Consider the following 27400-nt stretch of genomic DNA (forward strand, 5'->3'; position numbering starts at 1 on the left):
AGCAGTCTTTGCCGGATGTAAGTGGAGCTGAGGCCTGTGATGAAGGCATCGCGAACAAGCTCATCAGTGTACACTGCGGCTTTTACATCTCGGCACTTGCAGTCTTTGCCAAGCATTTTCAGGGTGCTTAGGAACTCCTCCACCGATTCCCCAGGTCGCTGTGCGCGGGTGGCGAGCAGGTGCCTAGCATACACCTCATTCATAGGCTGCTGGTAATGCGCCTTTAAGATGTCGCAGGTGGCCAGGTACGTCTCGGCGTCTTGGATGAGGGGGTAAACCCGGTGGCTTACCCAATTCTGCAGAATTCCGAGTCTCATCCTTGCAGCGTCCGTAGCGTCTTTGACGGCTGCGGAATTGTCCAGGAAGAATTCCATACACTCAAACCAGTGTCCGAAGCGTGCTGATGCGTCCGGAGCATGTTGATCCAAATCCAAACGTTCGGGTTTCAGGAGTTGATCCATAGTGTTGAAAATAAGTTAATAAAATTGATGTGCCTCAATAATTCCGAGACTCGAAGGTAGCAGAACAAAACCAGGCTTTTATTAACTTAGAACGAAACACGTAAGCGAGAGAGATGTCGTCCTTCTGGAGACCGGGGCTAGACTGAAGCTAGCTTACAAACGGGGCCAGGTATGGGCGGAGCCCTACACACAGCACATTCCAGTATACAATACAGCACATTCCAGTACACAATACAATGAGGTCTGGGGGAAGGGAAATGACACTGAAACCGATCTCAGTCACAGGCAGTGATGAATGGAAATATTTCATCACATCTTGTACCTCTCTGCTTTCAGATGGTGATTCACCAGGTGAGGAGACGGGCCCTCAAGCTGCCAGTGAGAGTGAAGCTGAAGGCGAGGAGGAAGAGGAAGCCGGTCCATCAGCGCAACCCTCTGCCGAGGCAGCCCATGCCCATACTGGGGACACGACTTCCCTGGAGGGGAGCAGGGGGGAATGGTCTGATGAGAGTGAAGCTCTAGGACCCAGCGGGCTGCAGCAACGTGAGGGGGGTAGGGAATCTCGGGGCTCTCCCCGGACGGAGAGTATGGCCTCGAGTCCTGCTGCACTAAACGCAGACGAGGAGTGGGTCCTCGCTGAAATGAGTGCCCAGGTGGAGCAAAGGCACACTGAGCTCATGGCTGCAGTGGCAAGGATGCCCGAATCCATTGAATCACTAGCAAGGAGTGTGGAGCGCTTCGCTGGAGCACAGGCGGCTGCCACGCAAATGCTAAGTGCTGCAATGCAGTCAGTGGCTGGTCTCATGCAGACACAGATTGAGGTCACGCGAGCACTGACTGCTGCCACCCTCGCTGGATCGGGCAGATCTCCCCGGGGCTCTCACCGCGCCGCAGCAGGCCAGCAATCTGTGCTCCAGCAGATTGCTCCGCATGCTGAGGTGCTGCCCCGTCGGAGCGCCAGTGTGTCGGTCGAGCAGGGAGTTGCTGTCCTTGCTCAAGATGACAGCATTCCTGCTGCCAACACTGTCACTTCTCCACTGCAGCTGCCACCACCTGTAGGACAGACTGCTGCTGCCCATGCAGAGTTGGAGCAGTCAGCAGCCGGGCCCTCCAGGCCCAGAGCTGGTCCAGACCGTCCCTCAAGGGCATCTGCAGTCTCAGTTTCTGACACTCAGCAGCCTTCCCCCAGCCTTGCTGCAGCCACTGGGGTCCCATTACGGAGGAGCTGTAGGGTGGGAAGGGGGCCATTTTGCAAGAGAGGCAGATCACCCTCGAAGGGCAAAAAGTTGGAGGTGTCGCAAAATGTATTTCATTGTTTTATTGAAGGCCGAGGGTCGTGGTCAAATTTTTGTTACTGTTTTGGACATTGTCTCCAGGTTGTGAGAGCCAGTTATGTGAATGACTTTTTTTTTTGGTGTTTCTTTCTATTACTTTGTCATGCGGAAATGAGACACAGTTTGGGAAATAAAGAAGTGTCTGTATTCAAAACGTGCATGTTTGGTCTTTGCACTCATTGTTGCCTTGACCAGCTTAGGGGTTGCGGGATGGTTTCATTCAGGTTGTTTGAATGGCTGAAGCCATTCCCTCAGAGGGGGCCTAGAAATGACTTGCTATGAGCCTTTGATGGATGGCCCTTCCACTTTGTGCCTCCCTCCCGCCTTGGTGCTGCTGATGACCATCCTCCTCATCCTCCTCCTCCTCCTCCTCCTCCTCCTCTGCTGGTGCTCCAATGTCTGGTGGCATTGGCTGGGTCCTGAGGATTGCTAGGTTATGCAGCATGCAGCACACAACAACAAAGTGGGAGACTCGCTCAGGCAAGTACTGCAGGGCTCCTCCAGAATGGTCCAGGCAGTGGAACTGTTGCTTGAGCACGCCGATTGTGTGCTCAACGATGTTCCTGGTAGCTTGATGGCTCTCATTGTATCGTAGCTCAGCAGGGGTGCTGGGCGAACGGAGTGGGGTCATCAGCCAGGTGCACACAGGATACCCCTTGTCCCCAAGAAGCCAACCTCCTGGGTGAAACGGTGCCTCGAAAAGGTCTGCCACAGAAGTCTGGCGCAGGATGAAGGCATCGTACTGCTGCCTGGAAAGTGGGCATTGACAGCAAGTATCAGCTGTCTGTGGTCACAGACCAACTGGACGTTCAAGGAATGGAAGCCCTTTCGGTTGCGGAAATCCTTGGCATTCTCTTGTGGCGCCCGCAAAGCCACATGGGTGCAGTCAATGGCGCCCTGCACCATGGGGAAGCCTGCTATCATTGCAAAGCCCGTTGCGCATTCTTGCTGCTTGTCCGGGGTCATGGGGAAAGAGATGTACTCTCGTCTCCTTTTAAAGAGGGCATTTTTGACCTGACGGATGCAGCAATGCACCGTGAACTGGGAGATATTGGCGATGTTCCCAGTGGCGGATTGAAAGGAGCCGGTGGCATAAAAGTTGAGAGCCACTGTTATCTTCACTGCCACCGACAGAGACGTCCTGCTCCTCAGTTGAGGCTGCAGATCTGGTTGAAGCAGATGGCAGAGCTCAGTGACCACCTCCTTGCTGAATCGCAGCCTTCGCAAACACTGCTCCTCAGACATGTTAATGTATGAGAACTGTTGACGAAAAACCCTGGGAGGGTAAGGTCTCCTGTACCGATGCCTGTTGGCCCTCCTCTGTCTGGCCATGATTGCCACTCTCTCTCTGCATCTCTGTGCCCTCTGAATGTGATGGAGAAGGACGACGTTCCCATCCATTGGGCAATCAAAGTTGTGATGGTCAAAAAGCAAAGTACCTGCAAAGTTATGGTCAGAAGCCGAAACTACTTCAGACAGCGTTGACTCAATGCAGAAGTCTCTCTCTTTCTCTCTTTGTCTCTTTCCAAATCTCTCACTCTCTCAGAACGAGTGGTGCAAAAATGGCTACCACACAAAAGCCAGGAAGAGGCCCCCTTTAAATAGCACCCCCCCCAGCCCCACAGCGACTGGGAAGCGTTCCAGTCAACCTGTCGTTGGTTGCGCCAGGCGGAAAGGAGGGGGGCGCCACTGAATTTCCGGTCCGGGGCGCCCCGAGGGCGTTGCACTCTCGAATGACATCAAGATCTGCTTGTGCACGAGATCGGGCGGTATTGTTTAGCGCCGCCACAAAATGTCCGGTCAATTTCGCGAGAGGCGCAGATATCGCCGCGCCCGGGCGCTAGTTGGTTTGTGCTCCACTTAGCGCCCTCTTAAGGCGCTAACGGGTGGCGCTACCAACTGAATTTTTCCCCCAGTGACTGTTATGTTTGTTTTAGCTTTTATGTGCATAGAGCTAAAAGCCATTTAACCCTTTGTAGCCTTGTCTTGAATTTTGGAAGTTTTAAGCATTCGTAACAAGATATATGAGTTGACAGCACAAATAGATACAAATGCGTATGATCTGATCGCCATTACAGAGACGTGGTTGCAAGGTGACCAGGGCTGGGAACTGAATATTCCAGGGTATTTGACAATTCAGAAGGATAGACAGAAAGGAAAGGGAGGTGGGGTGGCTTTGTTAGTAAAGAATGGGATCAGTGCAGTGGTGAGAAGTGATATTGGCTCAGAAGATCAAGATGTAGAATCGGTTTGGGTGGAGATAAAATATAATAAGGGGAAAAAGTCTCTGGTGGTCGTAGTCTACAGGCCCCCAAACAGTATCAATACTGTTGGACAGAGTATAAATCAACAAATAATGGAGGCCTGTAATAAAGATACGGTAATAATCATGGGTGATTTTAATCTCCATATTGATTGGACAAATCAAATTGGCCATGGTAGCCTTGAGGAGGAGTTCATAGAGTGTATCCAGGATGGTTTCCTAGAACAGTATGTAACAGAACCAGCCAGTGAGCAGGCTATCTTGGATCTGGTACTGTGTAATGAGCGAGAATTAATAAATGATCTCATAGTAAAGGATCCTCTAGGAAAGAGTGATCATAGCATGCTTGAATTTAAAATTCAGTTGGAGGGTAAGAAAGTTGTATCGCAAACCAATGTCCTGATCTTAAACAAAGGCTATTACAATGGCATGAGGGCAGAACTGGCTAAAGTGGACTGGAAAAATAAATTAAAAGGTAAGACAGTTGAAATGCAATGGCGGACATTTAAGGAGATATTTCATAACTCTCATCAAAGATACATTCCAGTAAGAAAGAAAGATTTTAAGAGAAGGGAGCACCATCCGTGGCTAACTAAGGAAGTAAAGGATGGTATGAAATTGAAAACGAAGGCATATAATGTTGCCAAGATTGCTGGGAGGCCAGCGGATTGGGAATTTTTTTTTAAAACAGCAAAGGGTGACTAAAAAAATAATAAAGAGAGAGAAGATGAATTATGAGAGTAAACTGGTAAGAAATATTAAAACAGATAGTAAGAGCTTCTACAGGTATATAAAAAGGAAAAGAGTAGCTAAAGTAAACGTTGGTCCCTTAGAGGATGAGACTGGGGAATTAATAATGGGGAACGGGGAAATGGCAGAGACTCTGAACAAATATTTTGTATCTGTCTTCACGGTAGAAAACACTAACAACATCCCAATAATGGATAATCAAGGGGCCACAGGGAAGGGGGAACTAAAGATAATCACTATCACTAAGGAAAAAGTACTTGGTGAAATAATGGGACTAAGAGACGACAAGTCCCTGGACCAGATGGCCTGCATCCCAGGGTCTTAAAAGAAGTGGCTGCAGAGATAGTGGATGCTTTGGTTGCAATATACCAAAATTCCCTGGACTCAGGAGAGATCCCAGCAGATTGGAAAATTGTAAATGTAACACCCCTATTTAAGAAAGGAGGGAGACAGAAAGCAGGAAACTATAGACCAGTTAGCCTAACATCTGTCATTAAGGAAGCAGTAGCAGGGCATTTGGAAAATCATAAGGCAGTTAAGCAGAGTCAGCATGGTTTTATAAAAGGGAAATCATGTTTAACAAATTTGCTGGAGCTCTTTGCAGATGTAACGAGCAGGGTGGACAAAGGTGAGCCAGTGGGTGTGGTGTATTTGGATTCCCAGAAGGCACTCGATAAGGGGCCACATAAAAGGTTACTGCATTAGATAAGAGCTCACAGAGTTGGGGGCAATATATTAGCATGGATAGAGAATTGGCTAACTAACAGAATGCAGAGAGTCAGGATAAATGGGTCATTTTCCGGTTCGCAGGTGGTAACTAGTGGGGTGCCACAGGGATCGGTGCTGGGGCCTCAACTATTTACAATCTACATTAATGACTTGGATGAAGGGACCGAGTATAATGTAGCCAAGTTTGCAGATGATACAAAGGTGGGTGGGAAAGCAAGTTGTGCAGAGGACTCAAAGAATCTGCAAAGGGATATAGACAGGCTAAGTGAGTGAGCAAACATATGTCAGATGGAGTATAATGTGGGAAAGTGCGAGGTTATCCACTTTGGCAGGAAAAATAAAAAAGCAAATTATTATTTAAATGGAGAGAGGTTACAAAATGCTACAGTTCAGAGGGACCCGGGGGTGCATGAAACACAAAAAGTTAGCATGCAGGTACAGCAAGTAATCAAAAAGGCAAATGGAATGTTGGCCTTTATTGCAAGGGGGTTGGAATATAAAAGCAGGGAAGTCCTGCTACAACTGTACAGGGTATTGGTGAGACCACACCTTGAGTACTGCGTACAGTTTTGGTCTCCTTATTTAAGGAAGGATATACTTGCATTGGAGGCAGTTCAGAGACGATTCACTAGGTTAATTCCAGAGATGAGGGGGTTGACTTATGAAGAAAGGTTGAGCAGGTTGGGCCTATACTCATTGGAATTTAGAAGAATGAGAGGTGATCTTATTGAAACATATAAGATACTGAGGGGATGTTTCCCCTCGTGGGGAAATCTAGAACTCGGGGGCATAGTTTCAGAATAAAGGGTCGCCCTTTTAGAACTGAGATGAGGAGGAATTTCTTCTCTCAGAGGGTCATAAATCTGTGGAATTCTCTGCCCCAGAGACGTCGAGGCTGGGTCATTAAATACATTTAAGGTGGAGATAGATTTTTGCAAGATAAGCGAGTGAAGGGTTATGGGGAGCAGGCAGGGAAGTGGCTTTGAGCCCAAGATCAGCCATGATCTTATTGAATGGCAGAGCAGGCTCGAGGGGCCAAGTAGCCTATTCCTGCTTCTATTCCTTATGTTCTTATGAATGTGCAAATAAGATTGTGCACCCAGAATTGAAAAAATAACATTGAACTACAATTTAAGTTAAGCTGGTGTGGAAAAACTGAGAAAAACAAAAAAGTTTGTTTAACAAAAGTTTAAGTTTCAGTCTAAGATTTAACCTTGGAGTTGCGTTAGCTATCGTGGATTTTCCAAAGCAGTTTGATTTGTTTAAGTGTGAAAACTAATTTTTCTCCAGTTGTATTCAGTATTTTACAGTCATTTGAAAGGCAGCTGAAGAAAGAACAAAGAGAAATATTATGTAACTTATTGTGGGTTTTATTTGTTTTATTTTATCTGTTCTGTATCATGTTGAGTTAATAATAATAATTGGTCTGCCACCTTATAAACCTGCAAAGGAGTTAACCCTTTCCACTGGCAGCTTTTTTAAAAATTGGTTCACCAAACCACTTTGATCTATGTTTTCTATCTTTAATATTGTTTTGGACAGTAAAGTTCCTCCAAGGCTCATGAGTGAGATATGATTAATAATTAATGGGATGCCCCACTTAAGATGTAAGATTGAAACAGGAAAACTAAACTACCAAATGGGAATTTTCCTAACTTTCTAGTGAAAGTCAGGAAAGTGTAGTTAAGAATAGTAAATTGATAGCTTTCTCTTGGAGACATTTGTGTCCCTGCCTATAATGAACTTTTTAGGAAAACTGAACTTGATAGTCTGGCCATTACCAGAGACATCGGGACCATGCGGTGCAAGATGAGACAAGATCTCCAGACAATCTTTTGATAGGATCACCTGAAAGCCCGAGAATGGCTTGTATCGGATGGCGTGTGTGGCATGATATTGGAATACCGGTATGAGTGTGCAAATGTGATTTGTTACGTATGAAGCAATTACCATCTAGAATTGCACAGTGAATCTGCACTAAAGAACGGGTCTCAGACATGCTCAGTTACTTGACAACAGCATGACATGAAATGGTTAATGTGGCTCAGGGGAGTGAGACAACTTTTAAAGCATTGACACATACTCCATCGTTAAACTATTTAATTAATGAAATAATCAGAATAGAGTTAAACACACTGTTAGAGGGATTGAAATTGATGTTGAAGTGAAGAATTACATGGAATTTGGATTGGGACAATTGCAGCTAGGGAGAAATCATATTTAGCAAGAATTATCCACAAGATGGATACGAGTAAAAGAGATCTGGAGATCTTTTAAGTCCATGACTTGTTGATTAGATGTTAAACTGTAGTGTCGCTTAAAATGATTGTAAGGCTGATTTTAATTGTGACTGTAATAATTGTGTTTTGTAGGTAACAGAGCGTGAGAAATGCCAGTACGAATCCAGTATGAGGTGGTTTTGATGGTGCCTCCTGTGTCACTACTACCGCAACTACCATGCTTTACCGGTCTAACAGGACCTATCCAATTAATAGCCCCAGTTTCTGCTTCACACCACATCTACCCACAACCATCAACCAATACATTTTACTTAGCACAGGTACACTATTCCTTATCCGAAAGCCTTGGGACCAGCTGAGTTTCGGTTTTCGGAATTTTTCGGATTTCAGAAGGTATTATTCTAAGACTGGGATATTTGTATTTAATATAAATTTTAAAAGTTCAGGCTACCTCTTGCGACTGTTCCGTGTCTCATTCCCCTTCCTGCTTCTCTGGAAAGCCGGATATCGGCTGACTCCTACTAAGCTGGCCCGCAAATCAGGTCGGGGGTCGGGGGTCGGGTCGGGTCGGGTGCGGGGGGGAGAAAAGAATATCGGACGGGCCGCGGTTCAGGTTGGGGGGGTCGGGTCAGGTCGGGGGGGGGGAGAAAAGAATATCGGACGGGCCGCGGTTCGGGTCGGGGGTCGGGTCGGGTCGGGTGGGGGGGGGAGAAAAGAATATCAGACGGGCCGCGGTTTGGGTCGGGTTGGGTCGGGTCGGGGGGGGAGAAAAGAATATCGGGCGGGCCGCTGCAGCTATCGGACGGGCCGCTGTATTGTTGGGTTCACTCTCCCGGTACCTCCTTCACACTGCCCGGCTCGGCCTGCAATCTCCTACCCAGGAGGGAACTCTGTGACCCTCTGCCCTGCTCAGCATAAGTCATGCGCCACTCTGGTCATGTCGTGCGCACGACTTACGCTGAACGAAAAAACTTTCGGTTTTTAGAGGTTTTCGGTTTTCGGAAGTTCGGATAAAGGATAGTCTACCTGTATCAAAACCTATGCTCAAGTGAAACTGACAGTAAATGAGACACTTAAGTATGAGCTGCACAATTCAGGTTGTCTGAGGGTTTCAGTGAGCTCGTGATGTGACTGAACTCCTCCTTAAAGCATTTTTATGTTTTGGAGCAAGACAACTCAAGAATAGATATTGAAATTGATAGCATAGGGAACGATTCACATTGGTGGGGTATTGAGCTTAATATATCAGCACACCCTTAGGTTCGTATTATTTCACACGCTCTGGTAGTTCTCCAACTTGTAATGATAGTGTATTTGATATATGTAACCCATGTAGTAAGACTTTGACGCATAAGCCAATTGTGTACTCATGCCTATGACTAACCAGCACTAACAAATTAATTGAGCACACCGAGAGAGAAGATCTGAAGCAACGTAGAGGAGACCCCAGGTGGGGTAAGATCAGGAAAGATAGAAGAAACAGAGGATACCCCAGGTGGGGCAGAATTGGAACACAGGAACAGTGAACTGAACCTTTGTGAAGGGTTGGAGGTTGCTCCTCCCCCTGAAAAGAGTGGACTGTAAAGAAGGGGTAAATCTTCATTTCTGAGTCTCTCTACTAACTAACGCCCAAGTTGAGAAAGCAATAAGCAAATTAAGGGACTATGAGTGGTGGGAAGTAGCTTATAATGCCAGCCAACATCCCTGGGCATGAATGGTATCAACTGGCTGATAACTTAGATCTAGCTAGATTAGTCAAAAGAGGATTGTGAGAAGTCAATAAGGATATTTCCTTCTCAAGGTGGGGAGTCGTAAGAAATCATGAATAGGAAGAAATAACTTGAGACAAAAAAGTCTCTTCAGACTGGTGTTAGAATAACTGGATAGACGCTTAGAATTTGCTGATGTTCTTGGTTCCCTGTGGATGTTATAACATTCTGCACCATGGTGGTGGCCTTGTTTCCAGACTAGCTGTCTGCTGTTTGTGTGCTAGAAAGGTTGTTGACTGTATCTTTGATAATCTACCCAAGGCACACCCCTAAAAAGAGAGTAAAAGAGATCTCTAAAGAGCTTTTAACACAGACGGTGAAGGGAAGGGAAGAGCTGTTCGCGCACGCCAGCCGTCTGTCCGGCCGGGACCAATACCAGCTGCTTGCCACGCTCGTATGTCTACAGTATCTATCTTGATTGTGTGTTGTACTTAACTTAAACTGCTGCTCCTTAATAGAAAGCCTTACAACTCCTAAGACCTTTTGGGTAATCTGTGTATGACTGTGATCCAAATCTTACAATGGATCTTTAAACGTTGGAGCAAAGCACACTCATGCAGGTGCACAGCCACTAGAAGTGCCTTAAAAATTAACTGCCTGCTATGATTTATAAGAGTTCACTTTCATGAAAGCTTGCAGAAGACAGTTAAGAGGTAAGTGCACAGTAAACTTCATCAGGGTGTTAAATTTCTTCCATATCTGGAAGGATGACCTTATTGCAGACACTTCATTGACCTGCTCGGCCACCTTCTCCCAGAGCACCCTGATGCAGCTTACTGATGAGCGTGGCCCTCACAGCCAAAGACAGAACACCTCCTTGCCTTCGCCTCACTCAGCATGACCTGTAGGGGTCTCTCAGAAAAGGGAGCTGTCCCCCTAACTGCTGTCAATTGGAAGACTCCTGGCTCCTCTCAGCACAGCACAGATGAGAAAAGGCAGAATTCAAAAACTTACAGCCAACAGGAAGTGCAGATAACACTTTAAGGAGCTGACCCATCACGTTTATACCGCTGCTCTGGGAATCCCACTTTGCACTCCCAGCAAAGGATGCAAATAATGCTAGGAGTGCTCTAGCACAATATAAAGGAGAGGCAGTGGAAAACCTGCTGAAGTCCTCTGAGTGTGTAGAAAGCACCAAGTGTGCCAAGGCAAATGCGAAAGTTCCACCAATGAGCCCAGAGCGGAATTTCAGCTCAAGAATCCCTGCGCCAGGTCTCTTGTGACTCACCTGAGTAAGACTGCCAAGTTATTGCTGAATTGGTGTGCACTTTGTTGTAGGTGCATGCCTACAAAGAACTGGATTGAAATTTCCCAACCTGATTTAACGTAGGATACTTAAGAGTAAAAGAGAGGTAACTTTCATTCCATCAGTCTGTTGAATTTGAACCTAGATGTGAAAGGCCAATGTCTGATCCACTTTCAGCACCCAGCCCCCTAATTAACTTTAAAAAAATTATCAGTCATTCACTGTGAATTGTTGGGAAACAGAATTTACTCTACTTGTGAAAAGCTCTTATTTATTCACTTTTAATGGCATTTATAAGTGATCTTCCTTATTGATGGAATACATTCTTTAGTCCATATTGTTCTGTTCTCTAATTCTTGCAAGTGTTCATGAATTATTAGCTGAACAAATTAAGATTTTCCCAACTGAAGGATAATTGACTTCGGAAACTACTAAATTAGGCAAAGATCAGTATTACAGAAGAGGAGCTGCGAATATGATAGCAGAGTGACTGGTGTCTGATTCTGATAGCAGTGTGACTGGTGTCTGATTCTGATAGTTGTGTGACTGGTGTCTGATTCTGATAGTTGTGTGACTGGGGTCTGATTCTGATAGCAGTGTGACTGGTGTCTGATTCTGATACCAGTGTGACTGGTGTCTGATTCTGATAGCAGTGTGACTGGTGTCTGATTCTGATAGTTGTGTGACTGGTGTCTGATTCTGATAGTTGTGTGGCTGGGGTCTGATTCTGATAGTTGTGTGACTGGTGTCTGATTCTGATAGTTGTGTGACTGGGGTCTGATTCTGATAGCAGTGTGACTGGTGTCTGATTCTGATAGTTGTGTGACTGGGGTCTGATTCTGATAGTTGTGTGACTGGGGTCTGATTCTGATAGCAGTGTGACTGGTGTCTGATTCTGATAGTTGTGTGACTGGGGTCTGATTCTGATAGTTGTGTGACTGGTGTCTGATTCTGATAGCAGTGTGACTGGTGTCTGATTCTGATAGTTGTGTGACTGGTGTCTGATTCTGATAGCAGTGTGACTGGTGTCTGATTCTGATACCAGTGTGACTGGTGTCTGATTCTGATAGCAGTGTGACTGGGGTCTGATTCTGATAGCAGTGTGACTGGGGTCTGATTCTGATAGTTGTGTGACTGGGGTCTGATTCTGATAGCAGTGTGTCTGGTGTTTGATTCTGATAGCAGTGTGACTGGGGTCTGATTCTGATAGCAGTGTGACTGGGGTCTGATTCTGATAGTTGTGTGACTGGGGTCTGATTCTGATAGCAGTGTGTCTGGTGTCTCATTCTGATAGCAGTGTGACTGGTGTCTGATTCTGATAGCAGTGTGACTGGTGTCTGATTCTGATAGCAGTGTGACCGATGTCTGATTCTGATAGTTGTGTGACTGGTGTCTGATTCTGATAGCAGTGTGACTGGTGTCTGATTCTGATAGCAGTGTGACTGGTGTCTGATTCTGATAGTTGTGTGACTGGTGTCTGATTCTGATAGTTGTGTGACTGGTGTCTGATTCTGATAGCAGTGTGACTGGTGTCTGATTCTGATAGCAGTGTGACTGGTGTCTGATTCTGATAGTTGTGTGACTGGTGTCTGATTCTGATAGCAGTGTGACTGGTGTCTGATTCTGATAGTTGTGTGACTGGTGTCTGATTCTGATAGCAGTGTGACTGGTGACTGATTCTGATAGCAGTGTGACTGGTGTCTGATTCTGATAGTTGTGTGACTGGTGTCTGATTCTGATAGTTGTGTGACTGGTGTCTGATTCTGATAGCTGTGTGACTGGTGTCTGATTCTGATAGCAGTGTGACTGGTGTCTGATTCTGATAGCAGTGTGACTGGTGTCTGATTCTGATAGCAGTGTGACTGGTGTCTGATTCTGATAATTGTATGACTGGTGTCTGATTCTGATAGTTGTGTGACTGGTGTCTGATTCTGATAGCAGTGTGACTGGTGTCTGATTCTGATAGCAGTGTGACTGGTGTCTGATTCTGATAGTTGTAAGATTCGCAATTTTCAGCAAAATCACGCAAGAAAAACTGGATAAAATAAGACTGTTTATTGACCAAAGTAAGCTTGCACAGAAAAACCTTTGATAAAAGGGCATACAAAATGGCCGCCAGGCCCCGTGATCAGTTTCTGAACCATTTTATTTCTGTTACTGCAAGCCAGACAGGCTTGTGGATTGAAGACAGTGAGCCCGCGAAAGCCAGTATCTGGGAACCGAAACTCAGAGGAACAGCATACATATTCAATGGATTACAAGTACAGGATGGGGCCCATCTAGATATGGGCGGACAATGCAAAATCACTCATACCCATTTATTGTACAAAGGAAAAACCGTTTAGCAGCCATCAAGGAAAATCTCCGGACCGATCAATATGCGAACCGAGCCGCGGTGACAATGCAAAAGACATTAAAAGACATTATCAGCCAGGAAGGCCAGTTTAAGTTATCACCGGCTCCGTTACAAGACAAAGCGCCCCTGCAGAGATTTCTGCCCGCCAAAATTAATACAAAGACAGGACTATGATTTGGCGGGAGATAAGACTGTTCCAAAAGAGTATAACTATGGATCGAAAGTCCATATACGTTACTTCTTCAGCTTCTTCGGACGGGGCCAGGATCGGCGCCCCTTCCACTTCGGCAGTTGCAGAATCGATGAAAACGTTTTCGTCTTTTTAAAGACGGACGGTTTCGGTAAAAGGACAACGTGGTCGGTGTTCAGCCAAACAAGGCTCGGCCACGACGAGAAGACGACGAGGGTGGCCCGGGTGCTGGGGTCGGGAGATCATCGACGACCCAGGCCGACGGAGAAGAAACCCTCTGGAGAACCGACCAGGCCGGAGACAAAAGGACAGTCTGGGCCTGACACTTCCGTGTCTCAACATCCCATTGGGTTGTTGTTCTACTCCATGAAAAAAAATCCACGACAGGCTTAGTGGATCTCAACCTTGACGAGCGCTCATCGAGGCTGTGTCTACCCCATCGCCTCGAGAGAGAGAGAGAGAGAGAGAGAATATCAACTGCGCCAGAAGTTTCCAAATCCACGTGACAACGGAAAGCGGTGCCAAAAGGGCTGCGAACCCCCCCCCCTTCCTCACGATTTCGAGAGTGGTGAGCATGATCCTAGGTTCCCCAGGTCGAAACTTAGTTTAGGTATAGGGGAGGGAGTTAAGGGAAATCGTAATGTGTTTCCCCTTTTACGATGTGCCGTGTGTTCCCCATTTCCATAGAGTCAAGTTCATAAATTTGTGCATGATTGTAGTTGCTTTAATCTGTGCCTATGACATGTATTTTGTAATGCTTCAAACTGTTTAAAAATAAAAGCATCCATTTCGTGCTATTCAGCCTGGTCTATTGAGTCCTTTTCTCTGCACTACTGTTCTCTGCATCTAAGTCCAAGGTCTAGAACCGTAGGGGGAGTGGGTCGAACCACTCAAGGGTAATTCTTGCACGAAGCCTGGCAGGAGGCCAGAACGGGCAAGAGAGCAGGAAAAAACCCCCTACATAGTTGTGTGACTGGTGTCTGATTCTGATAGCAGTGTGACTGGTGTCTGATTCTGATAGCAGTGTGACTGGTGTCTGATTCTGTTGCAGTGTGACTGGTGTCTGATTCTGATAGCAGTGTGACTGGTGATTCTGATAGCAGTGTGACTGGTGTCTGATTCTGATAGTTGTGTGACTGGTGTCTGATTCTGATAGTTGTGTGACTGGTGTCTGATTCTGATAGCAGTGTGACTGGTGACTGTTTCTGATAGCAGTGTGACTGGTGTTTGATTCTGATATTTGTGTGACTGGTGTCTGATTCTGATAGCAGTGTGACTGGTGTCTGATTCTGATAGCAGTGTGACTGGGGTCTGATTCTGATAGTAGTGTGACTGGTGTCTGATTCTGATAGCAGTGTGACTGGTGTCTGATTCTGATAGTTGTGTGACTGGTGTCTGATTCAGATAGAAGTGTGACTGGTGTCTGATTCTGATAGTTGTGTGACTGGTGTCTGATTCTGATAGTTGTGTGACTGGTGTCTGATTCTGATAGCAGTGTGACTGGTGTCTGATTCTGATAGCAGTGTGACTGGGGTCTGATTCTGATAGTTGTGTGACTGGTGTCTGATTCAGATAGAAGTGTGACTGGTGTCTGATTCTGATAGTTGTGTGACTGGTGTCTGATTCTGATAGTTGTGTGACTGGGGTCTGATTCTGATAGCAGTGTGACTGGTGTCTGATTCTGATAGCAGTGTGACTGGTGTCTGATTCTGATAGTTGTGTGACTCGTGTCTGATTCTGATAGCAGTGTGACTGGTGTCTGATTCTGACAGCAGTGTGACTGGTGACTGTTTCTGATAGCAGTGTGACTGGTGTCTGATTCTGATATTTGTGTGACTGGTGTCTGATTCTGATAGCAGTGTGACTGGTGTCTGATTCTGATAGCAGTGTGACTGGGGTCTGATTCTGATAGCAGTGTGACTGGTGTCTGATTCTGATAGCAGTGTGACTGGTGTCTGATTCTGATAGTTGTGTGACTGGTGTCTGATTCGGATAGAAGTGTGACTGGTGTCTGATTCTGATAGTTGTGTGACTGGTGTCTGATTCTGATAGTTGTGTGACTGGTGTCTGATTCTGATAGCAGTGTGACTGGTGTCTGATTCTGATAGCAGTGTGACTGGGGTCTGATTCTGATAGCAGTGTGACTGGTGTCTGATTCTGATAGTTGTGTGACTGGTGTCTGATTCTGATAGCAGTGTGACTGGTGTCTGATTCTGATAGCAGTGTGACTGGGGTCTGATTCTGATAGCAGTGTGACTGGTGTCTGATTCTGATAGCAGTGTGACTGGTGTCTGATTCTGATAGTTGTGTGACTGGTGTCTGATTCGGATAGAAGTGTGACTGGTGTCTGATTCTGATAGTTGTGTGACTGGTGTCTGATTCTGATAGTTGTGTGACTGGGGTCTGATTCTGATAGCAGTGTGACTGGTGTCTGATTCTGATAGTTGTGTGACTGGTGTCTGATTCTGATAGTTGTGTGACTGGTGTCTGATTCTGATAGCAGTGTGACTGGTGTCTGATTCTGATAGCAGTGTGACTGGTGTCTGATTCTGATAGTTGTGTGACTGGTGTCTGATTCTGATAGCAGTGTGACTGGTGTCTGATTCTGATAGTTGTGTGACTGGTGTCTGATTCTGATAGCAGTGTGACTGGTGACTGATTCTGATAGCAGTGTGACTGGTGTCTGATTCTGATAGTTGTGTGACTGGTGTCTGATTCTGATAGTTGTGTGACTGGTGTCTGATTCTGATAGCTGTGTGACTGGTGTCTGATTCTGATAGCAGTGTGACTGGTGTCTGATTCTGATAGCAGTGTGACTGGTGTCTGATTCTGATAGCAGTGTGACTGGTGTCTGATTCTGATAATTGTATGACTGGTGTCTGATTCTGATAGTTGTGTGACTGGTGTCTGATTCTGATAGCAGTGTGACTGGTGTCTGATTCTGATAGCAGTGTGACTGGTGTCTGATTCTGATAGTTGTAAGATTCGCAATTTTCAGCAAAATCACGCAAGAAAAACTGGATAAAATAAGACTGTTTATTGACCAAAGTAAGCTTGCACAGAAAAACCTTTGATAAAAGGGCATACAAAATGGCCGCCAGGCCCCGTGATCAGTTTCTGAACCATTTTATTTCTGTTACTGCAAGCCAGACAGGCTTGTGGATTGAAGACAGTGAGCCCGCGAAAGCCAGTATCTGGGAACCGAAACTCAGAGGAACAGCATACATATTCAATGGATTACAAGTACAGGATGGGGCCCATCTAGATATGGGCGGACAATGCAAAATCACTCATACCCATTTATTGTACAAAGGAAAAACCGTTTAGCAGCCATCAAGGAAAATCTCCGGACCGATCAATATGCGAACCGAGCCGCGGTGACAATGCAAAAGACATTAAAAGACATTATCAGCCAGGAAGGCCAGTTTAAGTTATCACCGGCTCCGTTACAAGACAAAGCGCCCCTGCAGAGATTTCTGCCCGCCAAAATTAATACAAAGACAGGACTATGATTTGGCGGGAGATAAGACTGTTCCAAAAGAGTATAACTATGGATCGAAAGTCCATATACGTTACTTCTTCAGCTTCTTCGGACGGGGCCAGGATCGGCGCCCCTTCCACTTCGGCAGTTGCAGAATCGATGAAAACGTTTTCGTCTTTTTAAAGACGGACGGTTTCGGTAAAAGGACAACGTGGTCGGTGTTCAGCCAAACAAGGCTCGGCCACGACGAGAAGACGACGAGGGTGGCCCGGGTGCTGGGGTCGGGAGATCATCGACGACCCAGGCCGACGGAGAAGAAACCCTCTGGAGAACCGACCAGGCCGGAGACAAAAGGACAGTCTGGGCCTGACACTTCCGTGTCTCAACATCCCATTGGGTTGTTGTTCTACTCCATGAAAAAAAATCCACGACAGGCTTAGTGGATCTCAACCTTGACGAGCGCTCATCGAGGCTGTGTCTACCCCATCGCCTCGAGAGAGAGAGAGAGAGAGAGAGAGAATATCAACTGCGCCAGAAGTTTCCAAATCCACGTGACAACGGAAAGCGGTGCCAAAAGGGCTGCAAACCCCCCCCCCTTCCTCACGATTTCGAGAGTGGTGAGCATGATCCTAGGTTCCCCAGGTCGAAACTTAGTTTAGGTATAGGGGAGGGAGTTAAGGGAAATCGTAATGTGTTTCCCCTTTTACGATGTGCCGTGTGTTCCCCATTTCCATAGAGTCAAGTTCATAAATTTGTGCATGATTGTAGTTGCTTTAATCTGTGCCTATGACATGTATTTTGTAATGCTTCAAACTGTTTAAAAATAAAAGCATCCATTTCGTGCTATTCAGCCTGGTCTATTGAGTCCTTTTCTCTGCACTACTGTTCTCTGCATCTAAGTCCAAGGTCTAGAACCGTAGGGGGAGTGGGTCGAACCACTCAAGGGTAATTCTTGCACGAAGCCTGGCAGGAGGCCAGAACGGGCAAGAGAGCAGGAAAAAACCCCCTACATAGTTGTGTGACTGGTGTCTGATTCTGATAGCAGTGTGACTGGTGTCTGATTCTGATAGCAGTGTGACTGGTGTCTGATTCTGTTGCAGTGTGACTGGTGTCTGATTCTGATAGCAGTGTGACTGGTGATTCTGATAGCAGTGTGACTGGTGTCTGATTCTGATAGTTGTGTGACTGGTGTCTGATTCTGATAGTTGTGTGACTGGTGTCTGATTCTGATAGCAGTGTGACTGGTGACTGTTTCTGATAGCAGTGTGACTGGTGTTTGATTCTGATATTTGTGTGACTGGTGTCTGATTCTGATAGCAGTGTGACTGGTGTCTGATTCTGATAGCAGTGTGACTGGGGTCTGATTCTAATAGTAGTGTGACTGGTGTCTGATTCTGATAGCAGTCTGACTGGTGTCTGATTCTGATAGTTGTGTGACTGGTGTCTGATTCAGATAGAAGTGTGACTGGTGTCTGATTCTGATAGTTGTGTGACTGGTGTCTGATTCTGATAGTTGTGTGACTGGTGTCTGATTCTGATAGCAGTGTGACTGGTGTCTGATTCTGATAGCAGTGTGACTGGGGTCTGATTCTGATAGTTGTGTGACTGGTGTCTGATTCAGATAGAAGTGTGACTGGTGTCTGATTCTGATAGTTGTGTGACTGGTGTCTGATTCTGATAGTTGTGTGACTGGGGTCTGATTCTGATAGCAGTGTGACTGGTGTCTGATTCTGATAGCAGTGTGACTGGTGTCTGATTCTGATAGTTGTGTGACTCGTGTCTGATTCTGATAGCAGTGTGACTGGTGTCTGATTCTGACAGCAGTGTGACTGGTGACTGTTTCTGATAGCAGTGTGACTGGTGTCTGATTCTGATATTTGTGTGACTGGTGTCTGATTCTGATAGCAGTGTGACTGGTGTCTGATTCTGATAGCAGTGTGACTGGGGTCTGATTCTGATAGCAGTGTGACTGGTGTCTGATTCTGATAGCAGTGTGACTGGTGTCTGATTCTGATAGTTGTGTGACTGGTGTCTGATTCGGATAGAAGTGTGACTGGTGTCTGATTCTGATAGTTGTGTGACTGGTGTCTGATTCTGATAGTTGTGTGACTGGTGTCTGATTCTGATAGCAGTGTGACTGGTGTCTGATTCTGATAGCAGTGTGACTGGGGTCTGATTCTGATAGCAGTGTGACTGGTGTCTGATTCTGATAGTTGTGTGACTGGTGTCTGATTCTGATAGCAGTGTGACTGGTGTCTGATTCTGATAGCAGTGTGACTGGTGTCTGATTCTGATAGCAGTGTGACTGGTGTCTGATTCTGATAGCAGTGTGACTGGTGTCTGATTCTGATAGTTGTGTGACTGGTGTCTGATTCGGATAGAAGTGTGACTGGTGTCTGATTCTGATAGTTGTGTGACTGGTGTCTGATTCTGATAGTTGTGTGACTGGGGTCTGATTCTGATAGCAGTGTGACTGGTGTCTGATTCTGATAGTTGTGTGACTGGTGTCTGATTCTGATAGCAGTGTGACTGGTGTCTGATTCTGATAGTTGTGTGACTGGTGTCTGATTCTGATAGCAGTGTGACTGGTGTCTGATTCTGATAGTTGTGTGACTGGTGTCTGATTCTGATAGCAGTGTGACTGGTGTCTGTTTCTGATAGTTGTGTGACTGGGGTCTGATTCTGATAGCAGTGTGACTGGTGTCTGATTCTGATAGTTGTGTGACTGGTGTCTGATTCTGATAGCAGTGTGACTGGTGTCTGATTCTGATAGCAGTGTGACTGTTGTCTGATTCTGACAGCAGTGTGACTGGTGTCTGATTCTGATAGTTGTGTGACTGGTGTCTGATTTTGATAGCAGTGTGACTGGTGTCTGATTCTGATAGCAGTGTGACTGGTGTCTGATTCTGATAGCAGTGTGACTGGTGTCTGATTCTGATAGCAGTGTGACTGGTGTCTGATTCTGATAGTTGTGTGACTGGTGTCTGATTCGGATAGAAGTGTGACTGGTGTCTGATTCTGATAGTTGTGTGACTGGTGTCTGATTCTGATAGCAGTGTGACTGGTGTCTGATTCTGATAGTTGTGTGACTGGTGTCTGATTTTGATAGCAGTGTGACTGGTGTCTGATTCTGATAGCAGTGTGACTGGGGTCTGATTCTGATAGCAGTGTGACTGGTGTCTGATTCTGATAGCAGTGTGACTGGTGTCTGATTCTGATAGTTGTGTGACTGGTGTCTGATTCGGATAGAAGTGTGACTGGTGTCTGATTCTGATAGTTGTGTGACTGGTGTCTGATTCTGATAGTTGTGTGACTGGTGTCTGATTCTGATAGCAGTGTGACTGGTGTCTGATTCTGATAGCAGTGTGACTGGGGTCTGATTCTGATAGCAGTGTGACTGGTGTCTGATTCTGATAGTTGTGTGACTGGTGTCTGATTCTGATAGCAGTGTGACTGGTGTCTGATTCTGATAGCAGTGTGACTGGGGTCTGATTCTGATAGCAGTGTGACTGGTGTCTGATTCTGATAGCAGTGTGACTGGTGTCTGATTCTGATAGTTGTGTGACTGGTGTCTGATTCTGATAGTTGTGTGACTGGTGTCTGATTCTGATAGCAGTGTGACTGGTGTCTGATTCTGATAGCAGTGTGACTGGGGTCTGATTCTGATAGCAGTGTGACTGGGGTCTGATTCTGATAGCAGTGTGACTGGTGTCTGATTCTGATAGCAGTGTGACTGGGGTCTGATTCTGATAGCAGTGTGACTGGGGTCTGATTCTGATAGCAGTGTGACTGGTGTCTGATTCTGATAGCAGTGTGACTGGGGTCTGATTCTGATAGCAGTGTGACTGGGGTCTGATTCTGATACCAGTGTGACTGGTGTCTGATTCTGATAGCAGTGTGACTGGTGTCTGATTCTGATAGTTGTGTGACTGGTGTCTGATTCTGATAGTTGTGTGGCTGGGGTCTGATTCTGATAGTTGTGTGACTGGTGTCTGATTCTGATAGTTGTGTGACTGGGGTCTGATTCTGATAGCAGTGTGACTGGTGTCTGATTCTGATAGTTGTGTGACTGGGGTCTGATTCTGATAGTTGTGTGACTGGGGTCTGATTCTGATAGCAGTGTGACTGGTGTCTGATTCTGATAGTTGTGTGACTGGGGTCTGATTCTGATAGTTGTGTGACTGGTGTCTGATTCTGATAGCAGTGTGACTGGTGTCTGATTCTGATAGTTGTGTGACTGGTGTCTGATTCTGATAGCAGTGTGACTGGTGTCTGATTCTGATACCAGTGTGACTGGTGTCTGATTCTGATAGCAGTGTGACTGGGGTCTGATTCTGATAGCAGTGTGACTGGGGTCTGATTCTGATAGCAGTGTGACTGGTGTCTGATTCTGATAGCAGTGTGACTGGGGTCTGATTCTGATAGCAGTGTGACTGGGGTCTGATTCTGATACCAGTGTGACTGGTGTCTGATTCTGATAGCAGTGTGACTGGTGTCTGATTCTGATAGTTGTGTGACTGGTGTCTGATTCTGATAGTTGTGTGGCTGGGGTCTGATTCTGATAGTTGTGTGACTGGTGTCTGATTCTGATAGTTGTGTGACTGGGGTCTGATTCTGATAGCAGTGTGACTGGTGTCTGATTCTGATAGTTGTGTGACTGGGGTCTGATTCTGATAGTTGTGTGACTGGGGTCTGATTCTGATAGCAGTGTGACTGGTGTCTGATTCTGATAGTTGTGTGACTGGGGTCTGATTCTGATAGTTGTGTGACTGGTGTCTGATTCTGATAGCAGTGTGACTGGTGTCTGATTCTGATAGTTGTGTGACTGGTGTCTGATTCTGATAGCAGTGTGACTGGTGTCTGATTCTGATACCAGTGTGACTGGTGTCTGATTCTGATAGCAGTGTGACTGGGGTCTGATTCTGATAGCAGTGTGACTGGGGTCTGATTCTGATAGTTGTGTGACTGGGGTCTGATTCTGATAGCAGTGTGTCTGGTGTTTGATTCTGATAGCAGTGTGACTGGGGTCTGATTCTGATAGCAGTGTGACTGGGGTCTGATTCTGATAGTTGTGTGACTGGGGTCTGATTCTGATAGCAGTGTGTCTGGTGTCTCATTCTGATAGCAGTGTGACTGGTGTCTGATTCTGATAGCAGTGTGACTGGTGTCTGATTCTGATAGCAGTGTGACCGATGTCTGATTCTGATAGTTGTGTGACTGGTGTCTGATTCTGATAGCAGTGTGACTGGTGTCTGATTCTGATAGCAGTGTGACTGGTGTCTGATTCTGATAGTTGTGTGACTGGTGTCTGATTCTGATAGTTGTGTGACTGGTGTCTGATTCTGATAGCAGTGTGACTGGTGTCTGATTCTGATAGCAGTGTGACTGGTGTCTGATTCTGATAGTTGTGTGACTGGTGTCTGATTCTGATAGCAGTGTGACTGGTGTCTGATTCTGATAGTTGTGTGACTGGTGTCTGATTCTGATAGCAGTGTGACTGGTGACTGATTCTGATAGCAGTGTGACTGGTGTCTGATTCTGATAGTTGTGTGACTGGTGTCTGATTCTGATAGTTGTGTGACTGGTGTCTGATTCTGATAGCTGTGTGACTGGTGTCTGATTCTGATAGCAGTGTGACTGGTGTCTGATTCTGATAGCAGTGTGACTGGTGTCTGATTCTGATAGCAGTGTGACTGGTGTCTGATTCTGATAATTGTATGACTGGTGTCTGATTCTGATAGTTGTGTGACTGGTGTCTGATTCTGATAGCAGTGTGACTGGTGTCTGATTCTGATAGCAGTGTGACTGGTGTCTGATTCTGATAGTTGTAAGATTCGCAATTTTCAGCAAAATCACGCAAGAAAAACTGGATAAAATAAGACTGTTTATTGACCAAAGTAAGCTTGCACAGAAAAACCTTTGATAAAAGGGCATACAAAATGGCCGCCAGGCCCCGTGATCAGTTTCTGAACCATTTTATTTCTGTTACTGCAAGCCAGACAGGCTTGTGGATTGAAGACAGTGAGCCCGCGAAAGCCAGTATCTGGGAACCGAAACTCAGAGGAACAGCATACATATTCAATGGATTACAAGTACAGGATGGGGCCCATCTAGATATGGGCGGACAATGCAAAATCACTCATACCCATTTATTGTACAAAGGAAAAACCGTTTAGCAGCCATCAAGGAAAATCTCCGGACCGATCAATATGCGAACCGAGCCGCGGTGACAATGCAAAAGACATTAAAAGACATTATCAGCCAGGAAGGCCAGTTTAAGTTATCACCGGCTCCGTTACAAGACAAAGCGCCCCTGCAGAGATTTCTGCCCGCCAAAATTAATACAAAGACAGGACTATGATTTGGCGGGAGATAAGACTGTTCCAAAAGAGTATAACTATGGATCGAAAGTCCATATACGTTACTTCTTCAGCTTCTTCGGACGGGGCCAGGATCGGCGCCCCTTCCACTTCGGCAGTTGCAGAATCGATGAAAACGTTTTCGTCTTTTTAAAGACGGACGGTTTCGGTAAAAGGACAACGTGGTCGGTGTTCAGCCAAACAAGGCTCGGCCACGACGAGAAGACGACGAGGGTGGCCCGGGTGCTGGGGTCGGGAGATCATCGACGACCCAGGCCGACGGAGAAGAAACCCTCTGGAGAACCGACCAGGCCGGAGACAAAAGGACAGTCTGGGCCTGACACTTCCGTGTCTCAACATCCCATTGGGTTGTTGTTCTACTCCATGAAAAAAAATCCACGACAGGCTTAGTGGATCTCAACCTTGACGAGCGCTCATCGAGGCTGTGTCTACCCCATCGCCTCGAGAGAGAGAGAGAGAGAGAGAGAATATCAACTGCGCCAGAAGTTTCCAAATCCACGTGACAACGGAAAGCGGTGCCAAAAGGGCTGCGAACCCCCCCCCCTTCCTCACGATTTCGAGAGTGGTGAGCATGATCCTAGGTTCCCCAGGTCGAAACTTAGTTTAGGTATAGGGGAGGGAGTTAAGGGAAATCGTAATGTGTTTCCCCTTTTACGATGTGCCGTGTGTTCCCCATTTCCATAGAGTCAAGTTCATAAATTTGTGCATGATTGTAGTTGCTTTAATCTGTGCCTATGACATGTATTTTGTAATGCTTCAAACTGTTTAAAAATAAAAGCATCCATTTCGTGCTATTCAGCCTGGTCTATTGAGTCCTTTTCTCTGCACTACTGTTCTCTGCATCTAAGTCCAAGGTCTAGAACCGTAGGGGGAGTGGGTCGAACCACTCAAGGGTAATTCTTGCACGAAGCCTGGCAGGAGGCCAGAACGGGCAAGAGAGCAGGAAAAAACCCCCTACATAGTTGTGTGACTGGTGTCTGATTCTGATAGCAGTGTGACTGGTGTCTGATTCTGATAGCAGTGTGACTGGTGTCTGATTCTGTTGCAGTGTGACTGGTGTCTGATTCTGATAGCAGTGTGACTGGTGATTCTGATAGCAGTGTGACTGGTGTCTGATTCTGATAGTTGTGTGACTGGTGTCTGATTCTGATAGTTGTGTGACTGGTGTCTGATTCTGATAGCAGTGTGACTGGTGACTGTTTCTGATAGCAGTGTGACTGGTGTTTGATTCTGATATTTGTGTGACTGGTGTCTGATTCTGATAGCAGTGTGACTGGTGTCTGATTCTGATAGCAGTGTGACTGGGGTCTGATTCTGATAGTAGTGTGACTGGTGTCTGATTCTGATAGCAGTGTGACTGGTGTCTGATTCTGATAGTTGTGTGACTGGTGTCTGATTCAGATAGAAGTGTGACTGGTGTCTGATTCTGATAGTTGTGTGACTGGTGTCTGATTCTGATAGTTGTGTGACTGGTGTCTGATTCTGATAGCAGTGTGACTGGTGTCTGATTCTGATAGCAGTGTGACTGGGGTCTGATTCTGATAGTTGTGTGACTGGTGTCTGATTCAGATAGAAGTGTGACTGGTGTCTGATTCTGATAGTTGTGTGACTGGTGTCTGATTCTGATAGTTGTGTGACTGGGGTCTGATTCTGATAGCAGTGTGACTGGTGTCTGATTCTGATAGCAGTGTGACTGGTGTCTGATTCTGATAGTTGTGTGACTGGTGTCTGATTCAGATAGAAGTGTGACTGGTGTCTGATTCTGATAGTTGTGTGACTGGTGTCTGATTCTGATAGTTGTGTGACTGGTGTCTGATTCTGATAGCAGTGTGACTGGGGTCTGATTCTGATAGCAGTGTGACTGGGGTCTGATTCTGATAGCAGTGTGACTGGTGTCTGATTCTGATAGCAGTGTGACTGGGGTCTGATTCTGATAGCAGTGTGACTGGGGTCTGATTCTGATACCAGTGTGACTGGTGTCTGATTCTGATAGCAGTGTGACTGGTGTCTGATTCTGATAGTTGTGTGACTGGTGTCTGATTCTGATAGTTGTGTGGCTGGGGTCTGATTCTGATAGTTGTGTGACTGGTGTCTGATTCTGATAGTTGTGTGACTGGGGTCTGATTCTGATAGCAGTGTGACTGGTGTCTGATTCTGATAGTTGTGTGACTGGGGTCTGATTCTGATAGTTGTGTGACTGGGGTCTGATTCTGATAGCAGTGTGACTGGTGTCTGATTCTGATAGTTGTGTGACTGGGGTCTGATTCTGATAGTTGTGTGACTGGTGTCTGATTCTGATAGCAGTGTGACTGGTGTCTGATTCTGATAGTTGTGTGACTGGTGTCTGATTCTGATAGCAGTGTGACTGGTGTCTGATTCTGATACCAGTGTGACTGGTGTCTGATTCTGATAGCAGTGTGACTGGGGTCTGATTCTGATAGCAGTGTGACTGGGGTCTGATTCTGATAGTTGTGTGACTGGGGTCTGATTCTGATAGCAGTGTGTCTGGTGTTTGATTCTGATAGCAGTGTGACTGGGGTCTGATTCTGATAGCAGTGTGACTGGGGTCTGATTCTGATAGTTGTGTGACTGGGGTCTGATTCTGATAGCAGTGTGTCTGGTGTCTCATTCTGATAGCAGTGTGACTGGTGTCTGATTCTGATAGCAGTGTGACTGGTGTCTGATTCTGATAGCAGTGTGACCGATGTCTGATTCTGATAGTTGTGTGACTGGTGTCTGATTCTGATAGCAGTGTGACTGGTGTCTGATTCTGATAGCAGTGTGACTGGTGTCTGATTCTGATAGTTGTGTGACTGGTGTCTGATTCTGATAGTTGTGTGACTGGTGTCTGATTCTGATAGCAGTGTGACTGGTGTCTGATTCTGATAGCAGTGTGACTGGTGTCTGATTCTGATAGTTGTGTGACTGGTGTCTGATTCTGATAGCAGTGTGACTGGTGTCTGATTCTGATAGTTGTGTGACTGGTGTCTGATTCTGATAGCAGTGTGACTGGTGACTGATTCTGATAGCAGTGTGACTGGTGTCTGATTCTGATAGTTGTGTGACTGGTGTCTGATTCTGATAGTTGTGTGACTGGTGTCTGATTCTGATAGCTGTGTGACTGGTGTCTGATTCTGATAGCAGTGTGACTGGTGTCTGATTCTGATAGCAGTGTGACTGGTGTCTGATTCTGATAGCAGTGTGACTGGTGTCTGATTCTGATAGTTGTAAGATTCGCAATTTTCAGCAAAATCACGCAAGAAAAACTGGATAAAATAAGACTGTTTATTGACCAAAGTAAGCTTGCACAGAAAAACCTTTGATAAAAGGGCATACAAAATGGCCGCCAGGCCCCGTGATCAGTTTCTGAACCATTTTATTTCTGTTACTGCAAGCCAGACAGGCTTGTGGATTGAAGACAGTGAGCCCGCGAAAGCCAGTATCTGGGAACCGAAACTCAGAGGAACAGCATACATATTCAATGGATTACAAGTACAGGATGGGGCCCATCTAGATATGGGCGGACAATGCAAAATCACTCATACCCATTTATTGTACAAAGGAAAAACCGTTTAGCAGCCATCAAGGAAAATCTCCGGACCGATCAATATGCGAACCGAGCCGCGGTGACAATGCAAAAGACATTAAAAGACATTATCAGCCAGGAAGGCCAGTTTAAGTTATCACCGGCTCCGTTACAAGACAAAGCGCCCCTGCAGAGATTTCTGCCCGCCAAAATTAATACAAAGACAGGACTATGATTTGGCGGGAGATAAGACTGTTCCAAAAGAGTATAACTATGGATCGAAAGTCCATATACGTTACTTCTTCAGCTTCTTCGGACGGGGCCAGGATCGGCGCCCCTTCCACTTCGGCAGTTGCAGAATCGATGAAAACGTTTTCGTCTTTTTAAAGACGGACGGTTTCGGTAAAAGGACAACGTGGTCGGTGTTCAGCCAAACAAGGCTCGGCCACGACGAGAAGACGACGAGGGTGGCCCGGGTGCTGGGGTCGGGAGATCATCGACGACCCAGGCCGACGGAGAAGAAACCCTCTGGAGAACCGACCAGGCCGGAGACAAAAGGACAGTCTGGGCCTGACACTTCCGTGTCTCAACATCCCATTGGGTTGTTGTTCTACTCCATGAAAAAAAATCCACGACAGGCTTAGTGGATCTCAACCTTGACGAGCGCTCATCGAG

Source organism: Somniosus microcephalus, chromosome 3, assembly GCF_052327205.1.
Source record: "Somniosus microcephalus isolate GS21.2 chromosome 3, FLI_Smic_1.0, whole genome shotgun sequence".
Taxonomy (NCBI): Eukaryota; Metazoa; Chordata; class Chondrichthyes; order Squaliformes; family Somniosidae; genus Somniosus; species Somniosus microcephalus.